This window comes from Macrotis lagotis, chromosome 1, assembly GCF_037893015.1.
Source record: "Macrotis lagotis isolate mMagLag1 chromosome 1, bilby.v1.9.chrom.fasta, whole genome shotgun sequence".
Classification (NCBI taxonomy): Eukaryota; Metazoa; Chordata; class Mammalia; order Peramelemorphia; family Peramelidae; genus Macrotis; species Macrotis lagotis.
The window spans coordinates 698,751,525-698,764,516 of record NC_133658.1 but is presented as its reverse complement, the minus strand read 5'-3'; the positions used below and the strand labels follow the sequence as shown (position 1 = coordinate 698,764,516).

Below are 12,992 nucleotides of genomic sequence, written 5' to 3'. Positions count from 1 at the left end.
GTCCAAAGTAATTCATAACTGGAAATTAAAATTAAAAGAATTTTCAGGTACTCTTTCCATCATTGAGTTGTAAAAAATAAATTAAAATAAAATAAAATACTAAAAACCCAGTGATGGCAAAAATGAAGGAAAGTAGCACCACAATACCATGGTGGTGAGACACTAAATGATGCACTTATTTTGGGGAGCAATATGATCACATGAAATGAGTCATAAAACTGATCATATCTCTTGACCCAACTACTGCATTGTTGGAATTTAATCTCACAAACATTATAAAATTGAAAAAAACCTGTTCTTTATCAAGACACTTTCTTTGTATAGTAAAAAAGGAAATAAATGACAATAATTGGAGGCTGACTAAATAGATTAATATATATGGCAACACAAAAATTATAAATATAAAAATATTTTGAAATAAGTAGAATCATAACTATATACCCACATATTGTGACTATATTAAAAAGCAGGAACTAAGCATAGAACCAAAGGTAATAGACTTTAAGGAAGGCCTACCTTTGGATACAGGAAAAAAAAATCATTTACTTTGGTTACTTTTTTATTTGCTGATTATTTTGGTTTTCCATTTTTTATTAGAGATTTGTAAGCAAGATCCCTAAAGTAAGACCAGGTAAGTAAAATAGAAAAAGTGTAGAGAAATAATACTGAATATTATATAATGAACCTATAGTATCAATATTCTAAAATGAACACTACAATGTAAGCTTTAAGAAAAATGTTATAGTATAGCAATTTACAAATACTGGAGGATTTCTAGAGCAAAAAAGTGCCATAGAATCATTCACAGATTGGCAGGTAGAAAGGACCTTGAAGAACACCAGGTTCAACTCCCTTATTCTGCAGGTGAATAAACTGACTCAGAGAGGTTAAGTGGCCCAAAGTCATGCCAAAATTTGAGTCAGAGACAGGAAGAAGTACAAAGATTATATACACGATCTAATGGCTTTCATTCACATCTTGTTGTTGCTCAGTCATTCGGACTTGTCCAATATTTCCTTTTTTTTAAGGTTTTTGAAAGGCAATAGAGATAAGTGGCTTGCCCAAGGCCACACAGCTAAGTAATTATTAAGTGTCTGAGGTTGGATTTGAACTCAGGTACTCCTGACTCCAGGGCCAGTGCTCTATCCACTGAGCCACCTAGCCACCCACAATTGTCCAATATTTCCTGATCCCATGGACCATACTGTTTATGTATTGTTTTTTGCTTGTTTATTTGGCAAATTTATTTTATTTTGTACTGCGGTGATTTACCATTTTTTTTCCAGTGAATTAAGGTAAATAAAAGTGAAATGACATGTCCAGAGTCACACAACTAGTTTCTGAGATGGGATTTGAGCTCAAGTTGTCCTGAAGCTAGGTACAGCCCTTGTTTCCATTTGGTCACCTAATTACTTCCTTTTGTTCACATACACTTCATTCATTTTTCATTCACATATTTTTTATCTTGCCTTTTGTGACTTTAAACATTTTAGCTGAATAAATCCAGGTGTATATAAAAAATCAAATCCTAAATTTCTTCCTATCACACTCATTTTAACTAACTATTGTGAAGTTCTGAATTAAGAATTGGAATTTATTCATATTAATAGCAAAGTGGATAGAAAGTAGGACTTTGAATGAGGAATGTTTGAGTTAAATTACTGCTTCTTATGTGCTATGTAACCAAAGGCTCATAATTTGTTCTTTCAGCATGCCCCAGAAAAAGTCAACACTAACAGTTGTTAATCTATAAGGAGAAAGGCAGTTCCTTATACAAATAAAATCACCTATCCATAGCATCCTTTCAACCATCAAATGTTTAAAATTAATGGACAAATATTAACTTTGATAACTATGATGTAATTATGACTTTCTATATTAATGGTAACATAATTCCAAGAACTGTTCAAAATATATCTTTTGGTCAAATTAATCAATGTAATCATTTTCTATTGTAATATAACTTCTTGAAGTTTATAATCTATGATCACATCTTGGAGTGGAAATGACCCTGGGATATTAAAGTTTTGTTGTCAGACTAAATTCCTAGAAGGCTCTACCCTGCTGGAAAAAATTTGACTACAGTCTTATTAACCTTCAAAGGTCCAGCCTAACAAACTATAATTTGACTTATCCTCTATGAACAGACCCCTGGTGACACAATCTTTGATTTCAGGGAAATACATAAATCAAAATATTTAAGCAGTCTTTAATCCTCTGAAGTAATAATATGCTTCCAACAAAACAGTGACATATTGAAAGAAAAGCTTTTCCACTACTTAAAAAAAATCAATATAAATATGAATATGGAATATGTAACTTTATATAGAATAATATAAATTATTGCAATTGATTCACATGCAGAAGGAATAAATCACATCAATGATCACATTATCATGAAAATTATAGAATTTTAAAGTTGGAAAGGATATCATTGGCAATCTGGTCAAATCTAGATCTGAAAAAATTCTTTCCCCCAACCAAAACCAAACCAAACCCCAAACCAAAACAAATCCCAAACAAAGCAATCCAGCAAATGGTCATCCAGCTTGTGCATGAAAACTTCCAGTGCTCATAACCTTCCATGGCAGATCATCCCATTCTAGCATAGTTCTAAATGTTAGGAAGGTTCTTTTCAAGTCTAAATTTGCCTCTTTGCAACTTTGTCCATTACTCCCAGTTCTGCCCTCAGGGACCAAGAGAAAAAAATCCATTCCTTTTTATTGGTAATATCACTAAAAATACTTGAAGGGTACTTTCATGTATGCCTATTTTTCTCTTCTTCAACTAAACATCTTTAATTCTTCCAATAGGTCTCAGGGCAGCTAGGTGGCGCAGTGAATAGAGCGCTGGCCCTGGAATCAGGATAACCTGAGTTTGAATCCAGTCTCAGACACTAATTACCTAGTTTGTGTGACCTTGGACAAGTCACTTAACCCCATTGCCTTGCAATCCACCCCAAAATAAATAAGAAAAAGAAGAAAAAAAAGAACAGTATATATATATATATATATATATATATATATATATATATATATATCCTTGAAAAGAAATTGAAAGCAAAAAGATGCTGTAGCTAAATGGAGGAATGTTTCACAACTTGAAAGGGCAAATAAAAGAATTGGAACAGTTAATTTTGTAACATGCACCAATATAACAAGAAACACAATTTCATGGGATGCTTGATCATCTTACCTCATAATAAAAAAAAAAAGCAAAAAAGAACCTTATGAAGAAAATTGCAGCTTATGCACAAAATTCTGTTGAGAAAAAACTTAACAAGATTCTTTCTAACCTATTTAAAATTAGGCTTGATACTTAAGAATTTCAATTTGAAGATGCAAAGAGGAGAACTACAGATGATGCTGCAAAATATATTTTAGGACAAATAAATAAATGAGTCCAAAAGTTTATATATTTCTCAAAAGGCTAACATCTGTTTGCCATGAATAATTTCTGGAGATTTTTGATGACAATAGATTTGTTTGGCACAGAACAATACAAAATCTTGTGCAGACCAGATATAGTTGGCTACAGATCTGGGCATCATTTCAGTCTTGGTTGTCTACATGAAATCAGACCATCAATTGGCTAGGACAAAGGTCAAAACTTATGTCAAATTAGAAGGAAAAATACTAAATGATAACAATATTGACTCAACTAATTTTTTTTAGGTTTTTACAAGGCAAATGGGGTTAAGTGGCTTGCCCAAGGCCACACAGCTAAGTAATTATTAAGTGTCTGAGACCGGATTTGAACCCAGATACTCCTGACTCCAGAGCCAGTGCTTTATCCACTGTGCCACCTAGCCACCCCTAGTGCCACCTAGCTGCCCCTACTCAACTTATTTTTAAAAAGCAATTGACAATGCAAAATGGCTAACGTTAAAGATATTTATGTTTTTTATTTCCTTCTCTTGGAAAAATTTAACCATGTATGATGATGATGTCATTGTTCCAAGAATTATTTGGACCGAAATGATCAATATTTTTGCTCAGTGATAGAATCTTGTAGGTTTGCATCATCTGAAAGAAAATTAGTAAATCTAAACTGCCTGAGTCTTAAAAAAGTAGCCTTTACAACTAAAAGATCAATAGAATTTACACAACTGCTCTAGCCAGAAAAATCATGATTTCTTTGCTAAACAGAGAAGCATAGATAGGGCATAACATTTTGGAATAAAAGCACATTTGCAAAATATTATGATTGTTTATTTTTTATATGTGGAAATGAAAACCATAGGCCTAAAATTGTCATTAGCAATTGAGTAGTTTGAAAGAAAGATTGGAGTAGGGCTAAGTATGATGTGATTCTAAAATCCAAAATAGTGTAGTAAAAAAAAAGAGTAATTATCTCATACAAATGAGATGTCAGAGAAAAAATTGATATAGAGGAATTAGATTGGGGAGGAAGCCTGGAAGTTCTGGAACCCTACTCTTACTGGGAATGGGTTAAAGTGGGAACAGTATGTACATATCTAGGAGGGTATAAAAATCTTCTAAATTCAGAAAGAAAAACATGGGTAAGGGGATATTGAGGAAGGAGAGGATAAAGGAGGGATTTTTAGAGTAAACTACTCACATTAGATCTGGGTTAAAGAGAGAACAACATATACATTTAGAAGAGATTTAAAAGTCTCTTAATTTATAAAGAAATATAAAGAGGGTGAAGGAATGGGATAAGGGGGGTATAGAAAAGTATATAGATTAATGGAAATGGAAAAACAGATGGAGCAACATGTATATTTGGAAGGGTATAAAAGTCTTTTAAATTCAGATCAAAGCAAAAGGTCAAAGGGATAGGGTGGAGGAAGAGAATAAGCAGGGATTCTTTAAGGGGTATAGGTTATGGAAGAGGAGATCAAGATAGTGGGTAGAAGTAAAATGGAAAGGCAAAGAGGGATAGGAATAGCGTGAGAAGGATAGTGAGGAAAATAGGATGGAGGAAAATTAAGCAAGTAATTATAGCTTAGAATGTGGATGGAATGAATTAACCCATAAAATGGAAAGAGTAGATTAAAAATTTGAATTCAACAATATATTTTCAGGAACTGCTATAAAAATGAGAAATACAAGAAACAAAATAAAAGTTATGAATAGGATTTATTATTTAAAAAAGCTGGGAGTAGTAATCATGATCTTGGACAAAGTCAAAGCTAAAATAAATTTTATCCAAATATAGAGAAACTGTATTATATGTCAGCCATATTAATCAATATTTTTTTAGACTATTTAAAATTACTAGACAGTATCTGGTTGATTGCTATGGAGTAACATGATAATGCTGGTGAAGAAAAATATGGAGAGACTTGATCTGTGAAGGAAGATGCTATCCACCTTGAGAGAAACAGATGGCATGAGAAAAAATAATAGTATGGATTTACATATGTGCTTATGATTGTATATGTATATATATAAGTATATGATTATAAATATCTTTGCTTGTGTATAGATATATGTGTATATAACTGTGTGAATGTGTATGCCTACAAATATGGGTGTGTATGTATTTACAAATATATATATATATATATATTCATGTTAATTGTAGCCTTCTGGATGGGGAGGGAAAGGAAGAGGAGGGGGAAAAGTTAAAATTACACAACAGAGTGCAAAAGAACATCTAAAAGGAAGCAAAGGAAAGATATATAACTTTGAGCATAAAGCATAGTATTTATTATATAGGTTTTCTTGAAATGGAAATTTATTGCTTTATATTGAACCCTCTCTTATATTCTCCTGTGTACATGGCAATGTTCCTTTTTCTTTTCTTATTTTGTATTTAAGTTTGAAATAAAATTTAAAAATGTTTAAAAAGCTATAATGAAAGTGTATGGTAGAACACTGTGAGGAATATTTTCTCACAGAACAGCAAAAAATAGTGGGGGAAAATATACTGGAAGAATGCTTGACACTAGTCACAGCTGACAAGACCAAAATGATAAAAACTTCGCATTTTCTCCAGTTTTCATGAAATCTCAATACTCCCCTAAATAGGAATCATGCCCAAGAAGAAGAGTGATGGTAGCTATCACCTCAGGCAAGTACACCAATAAATCTAACGAGGTAACAAGTTGATAAATTAACAGATTAGAGTGCTAATCCCTGGATTCTAACATTTCTAACCCGAATCATAAGGATAATGTTAGTTTCAATGAGCACTAGAGGATAAAAGGAATGTAGTAAGAAGAAATCTAGTATAAAGGGGAGTTTGTCAGCAATAAAAGAAAGTTGCAGAGGGTACAGTTTTATTATCCTATATATTTTCTGCCTGGCTATAAACTTCTTGAAAAGGTCAATTGCAATAGGTGGCCCCATTTTCTTCCTTCTCACTCTCTTTCTAATCGCTTACAGTTTGACTTGTAAACCCCAACCAACTATTCTCCACAAAATTACCAAGGCTATCTTAATTTCCCAATTGAATGGTCTTTTCTCAGTCCTCATTCTTTTTGGCTTTTCTGCAGCTTTTGACACCATTGGACATTCTATGATATTAATATTTTCTTCTCTCTAGATTTTTGCAATACTGCTCTCTACTAATTTCCTCTTTCTTTCATCTAGGTTCTGATCATTAAACAGGAACATCACACAGTGCTCTTTAAATTGAAAATAATTATGGCTTCTGAACCTGATCATAAAACTCTATATGTGTTCTGACCAGAATGCAAAGGAACTATCATCTTCATATTTCTAGGCATTATGTCCATTTCATTGCACTCCCTGATATTATATATATATATATATATATATATATATATATATATATATATATTAACTTTTCTGAATACTATATCTTACTTGACTTATCCTGGGTTTTCAGTTCACTAAAAACTAGATACTTTTCAGAAAAAGTTATTATATAACAATGATAATTCCATTGCATGAGTGTAGTCAATTTTTAACCTATTTATATTGCTTAATTATCCATATCAAATTGCATCATATTTAGTTCAGTCCAATGTTCTAGACTGCCAAGTTCTACTCTTTCTACTGCTGAGCTTCAGAATTTATTACTACAATGGCACTGATTGATTAGTCATGCAAATGATAGGCAAATTCTGTCTTAATCAAGGAATGGGCATTGTCTCAGTGTAACTGTGACTTGATAAAGACCTTAGTTTAAACTCAGGACGATCTTTATCCTTATTAATCCATATCTGACTGTTGGACTCGGAGGATTCTGGAGAAGAAAGTGAAGCTGGTGACTTTGTACATTTCTCCCTCATTTAAGTCCAATTCACTTGAATGTTGTGGAATCACCTCCATGATGTCATGGTACTCTTCAAGAACAAAGCACAAGGGGGCAGCTAGGTGGCACAGTGGATAGAGCACTGGCTCTGGAGTTAAGAGGACTGAGTTCAAATTTGACCTCAGATACTTAATAATTGCCTAAATGTGTGACCTTGGACAAGTCACTTAACCCCACTGCCTTAAATAATTTTTTTTTTTTTTAGAAAACAACAACAACAACAATAGCAACAAGCAATAAATTCTTGTTATGGAATATCACGACTATGCTAGTAGAATATTTATATGGGGTAAGCCATGGTGATGGGTAGGTTGGCTTAGTGAATAGAGGGCTGACTTTGAAGTCAAGAAGAACTACTAACTGTGTAACTAAGGACTATCCACCCTTCCATGCCACTTGATTGAAGAGGTAATTATCAAAAACTGGACGTTTGAGATGAGTCAATATTTGCATGAGTAGAGGGAGTGTCTAAACCAGGGATTCTTTTCACTGAAGAGGTCACAGGTCTAGAGTAATTTTGTCAAAGGCCACATGGAAGGTGGGTATGAAAATTTCATGCCTGTACTGATTAAATACTTTAAAATAAATTATTTAATTTAAACATTTAAGTATAATATTTCCATAGTTATTCACTATGTATAAAATATGTATATAATCTCAAAGAATAAAATCTTTCAAATCAATTTATATTGACATATTATACTATACAATTCTATTCTATATATCAACCCACCTACCTACCTACCTACATACATACATATAAATAATAGATTGGAGGCCTCACAATGTGTATTCTTCAATCTAATACCTATATGCTTCTGAAATAAATATTACCTTTATGACTTTAGCCTGATCATTTAATTTTTCTGTACTCTTCTGTGAAACTAGAACTCTATGTGTATTGTATCTAAATTTCAACTTTAAAACACCCTGTAAACCACATACTTCTATGCAAGCATAAATTACTATATCCTAGGTTGTTCTTTATAGTTTTACAATTAACTCAAATCCCAACCAGGGAGTACTGCTTTTAAAAAATATCATGAGGAATGATCCAACTCAAGCTTTTTATTCCCCTTCTGAGTGGAAGAGGATATATAAAAAATATTTTTCATTATAACATGTAAACCAGTTAGCTTTTAGTAGACATAATCTCTAGGTTTTGAAGTGTGAAAATACAATAATAATAGTAACTAGCATTTATTTAGCATGCTAAAGTTTGCAAAAATGCTTTACAAAAATCAGCTTATTTGATCTTCATAATAATTCTATGAGGTAGATGCTATTGGAAACTGAGGCTGAGAGAGTTTAAGTGACTCGAGCAAGGTCACACAGATGGCAAAGTTTTGATGCAGAATTTGAATTCAAGTCTTCCTGAGTTCAACCTGTACTCTATTCACTATGCCACCTTGCTGACTCAATACTAAGCCCAAATGCAGAATTTCATTTTCTAGACATTTTTTGGAAAATTATGTACAACTCTGTTTTGTTGATAGGTTCAATACAGTGAAGGCATGAAGACAGATTGAATGGCCCCTTGAATTTCTCTCTGGACTTATTACTTTATTATTTTATAATTTTACTATATAAACATGTCAAATAAATATGTTGTAATATTTTATGAATATAAAATATTTCTGTGTAATTTAGTTTTATATAGTAAAATATGATAATAAATTCTAATGACTCTGTACTGATTAATTTATTAATTACCAACTGGGTAACTGAGTCATATAAAATTTGGTTGGATCATTATGAATGTTTTAGAGTTATCTATAAATTTAAAAAATGCACCATTAGAATTGAGCAGTGTTTTGGAGGAAATAATCTCATTGTAACAAGGTATATTCAGGAAAGGTATTAACCTGGCTTCTCCTGCAATAGCTCATGTGTCACCACAAGAACAAATCTTGTATAACAAAAGGCTGATAGCAACCACATCATTGAATAGAAATCATAATAAAAGCCTGACAATGTTATCTCAAGGGAACTGAAGCTCTTAAAAATTAAAAGGGAATAGCAATTAAGTCATTTTGCATTACTTTCCATCAAGATGTTATGAGGAAAATATTAAATGCCTAACTTTTCAAAACCTGCTTAACAAGGACCCTTATGCCAACCTCCTTTTGTAGGGAAGATTCCTTTTGACACCAATAGTACAAAATAAGATTCCCAATAGCCCATACTTGTCTAATAAAATTATTTGGGTAAGCATACATATTTTAATCAATGAAGCAAAACATTAAATGATAAACAATATATCCTTCATAAATAATTAATTCCATTTTAATATTGTATTAAAATTGAATTTTCCCAGGAAAATCATATTTCATTTACATCAGTGTATACCAGTACATTATTCATTTCTTGTGTAAATATGAATAAAATCACACATAGAAGTGTATTATAAAAGTTCATGTTCTAAAATTTCCTTCTCAATTTAGCTAGTGAACTGAATGTACTAAACTTAACATGAAATATCTAAGTATTTAGTAATGTCTATATGTTAGACCAAATCTTTAGTTTTCCTCTCAGATATTTAATATCATATTTAAAATGCTCTTTGATTTTATCACATTTAATTACCTAGTTCCACCCCTTTGTTCCATTATTCCAGCCAGAATGCTTCTGCACTGTCAAGGATACCCAACTTTAACTTTGCTTGCAAAGTACTCTAAGTCAAAACACTTTCAAATGTGCTGCTCATACTTTGAATAGCCATGTCTTGTCCAAATCATGCACTGCCACCTCTAGCTGGATGTTATTATAATTTCTTGACAAGATCAGACAATATCTGCAGCAACATGACCCTAATATTTCTTGCAGCAAATTACCCAAAAAGCCAAACAAACAATATATTCCATCAGTAAAGTATTTCATCCTTCCTTCTGATCTCCCACCAATTTTTTCCCATGGCCATTTTTTTATGCTGTGATACAATGTATAAAGAATAAATTCTATAATTTCTTCCTTGCTTAAAATATTCACCATCTCATAATTTCTCTTTGATTTTTCTTTTCCTCAAACAACATAGATCATTGTGAGTTTTTGGTCAATGCAGCTAATCTAAAATTAATTCAGAGCTATCATAGAATGCAGCTCTACTGCAGTGCTCACCAAAAATATCACTGAAAGTATCTCAATTGATGAAATCACTCAGCAATCAAGTTCTTTACTTGTTATTATCAATCTGACCCAACAATAATAAAAAAGCAAGAATGTGAAAACAGATACCCCATTTATGAAAGAAGAAAATCCGCAGTCCAGAGGCAAAGGCAATTTCACAGCCAAGAACTGCAGTGAATCATTTAGAGCTAATAGTCACATCTACTAATGTTCTCCCAGAACACCTTCAAGCAAATGGATTTCACTCGCATTTTAATCAGTCAATTCAGCAATAATCCCAGATGGATAGAGATGTTTGTTAAGCAAACTCTAATTTACAATTTATTTATTCATGAAGTGACTTAAAGCTGGATTTGCTAGAATTACTACGCTTACTGAAGCATGCTGACAGTCCTGGTTTCTCTGCTAATTTTTCCTGCAGTTTACAGCATGGCTGACAGTCATCTTCCAGGACTCTAGTATATTTTGCATTAAATCATGTGAACATATTTACCTCCGAAAGATGTAGCAAAAAAAAATCAATCTTCTCCAGTTTCCATAGCCCATGCAGTGTTAATATGAAGGAACGGTCTTATGAGCTCGTAAGAGTCAGCAGTGTGTATCTCCTACACTTGACCTAGCCCGCCTTACATAAGAAGGAGGAATGAGTGCTGGCTTCTGTGCGGCACAGCTAGCTGAATGTCATCACTGGCAAGGATAAGATTGTATTGACAGCAGGCAAACACGCAGGCAGGCTGGTACTTTGCATGGAGATCACGGACTCTGTTTCCTCTTCGTGGTTCTGTAAGGAGCGTTAAGAATAGCTACTCAGAGAAGCTGTTCTCATTCTTCTCCTGGTCCGAATTACCGGAAGCCGCAAAAGGTAAAACTGTCAGCAAGTTCTGAGCAGCTGGGGAAGGAAAGCTAACACAATTGCTTCGAAAGGGCTTTGCATCCACACCTAAAAGGAAGGGGCAGAGTATTGGCTCAGACCCACAGACTCCTGCTGCTGCAGCTTTTGCCTACATTTAACTCCTCATGGTGAGTACAGGGGGATACAGGGGCAAGGAATCCATCCCAAGAGGTATTGCTTTCCGAAAGACTTTTTTCACTTTTTTTTGAACAAATATTTTTCTGTGTGCAAGAGAATAGTGTCTGTGAACATTTGAATCAGATTCAGAATTAGGTAGGTTAATCAGGTTGCAATTATATGTATTGTCATTTTTAATATTCCCAATGTGGTTAATGGTAACCCCCGCAAAAAACTCAATCTTCCCCAAAACTCAAAACTGTGCACTTGAGTTATTGTCCAAAAGCATTGCTGGTTTCTTTCGACTATGCTGAATCTCCTCAGCATACTTCAATATTTGAATTTGCAATTATAATTGGTATATTTCATGCATTTAAAGTATTTTCCCAAGGGGGAAAAAGGGAAGAAGCAAAACTTATAGATCATGTTTGTTGGAATCACTCTGTTTTATCCCTAGAGAATATTGATTGATGGCAAATTGAAATGCCTGCTCTCATCCACTGATTTTTCCACTTCATTATATCTAATTTATGCAATGAAAGATGTCCTTGAGGATGTGAAGCAAAAAAAAATAGCTTGTGAGAATAGTTTGATATGATATTCTTGTATGGGAATGAATTATATTTTTCTTTGATACATAAAACAATTGTAGTTTCAAAGGGTTATTACATAATATTTATTATATATGAGCCAACAGATGTTTAGAAGAAGGCATAAACTATTTAAAAATAATGTAAGTGTATCATCATTCCCTCTGGAAATTCTCCTATAATGTGACCGAATGGAACTAGAATTATAAGTAAATGGAAAAAGAATCATGAGAATTTAGGAATGGAATAGTTCATCTTATTAAACTTGAAACTAAATTAGGCAAAAAAATATTGGATAACATACTCATCAATATATTATGGGACAATGGATGATTTGAATACAGGACTCCTGATGTTCCAAAGAGGATCTTTTCCGACCATACCACAATGAATATCTGTCTATCATTTGAGGCTAGCTAAGTAGTCTGGGATATAGCAACTTTTGACCTCATGATATAGCAGAAAGCTTGGAATCGACAAACACACACACACACACACGGATTTTAATCTATACTTACTATTGAGGGCAAATTACTCAATTATTCTAGGTTCCAGTCTCTTTATCCATAAAATGGGATCATAATTTGTACCATGTATCTCATGAGGCTGTTATAAGAAGCATATTTGTGGTGCAATTGAAAAAGTGTTAGACTTTTTCAGTCTGGAGACTGAAAGGAAACATAAAATGAAACGAAATTCTACTACTTACTGATTGTGAACATAGTAAATACACTTAATTTTTCTAATTCTTAGTTTTCTAATTTGAAAGACATAGATGATGTTATTTGTGGTATCCACTTCACAAAGCTCTTGTGAGGATAGTGCTATTTTTATATATTCATATGAAGCACAATTGCATACAAATGTTTTCCATTTTTTAAAATGTTACAATAGTTATTTGACAAGTTTATATGGCGGAATCATAAAATCAGAAAGTGATAAGTTTATAGAGGGATCCAAGGGATCATCAAGTTTATCTTTATGCCATTATTGAATTCAACCTAGAATAGGTAATTTAT

General features: G+C 32.9%; 1 protein-coding gene across 1 annotated transcript in view; it reads right to left on the bottom strand.

Moving 5' to 3' along the window:
* LOC141507809 (sodium channel protein type 1 subunit alpha-like) overlaps positions 1–11,289 on the bottom strand; it is a 226,923-nt gene extending 215,634 nt beyond the window's left edge. The window contains exon 1 of the mRNA XM_074215801.1: positions 10,868–11,289. The gene's annotated coding sequence lies outside the window, so the exon portion shown is untranslated. The remainder of the gene's footprint in view (positions 1–10,867) is intronic.
* Between the last annotated feature and the right edge of the window lie 1,703 nt (positions 11,290–12,992).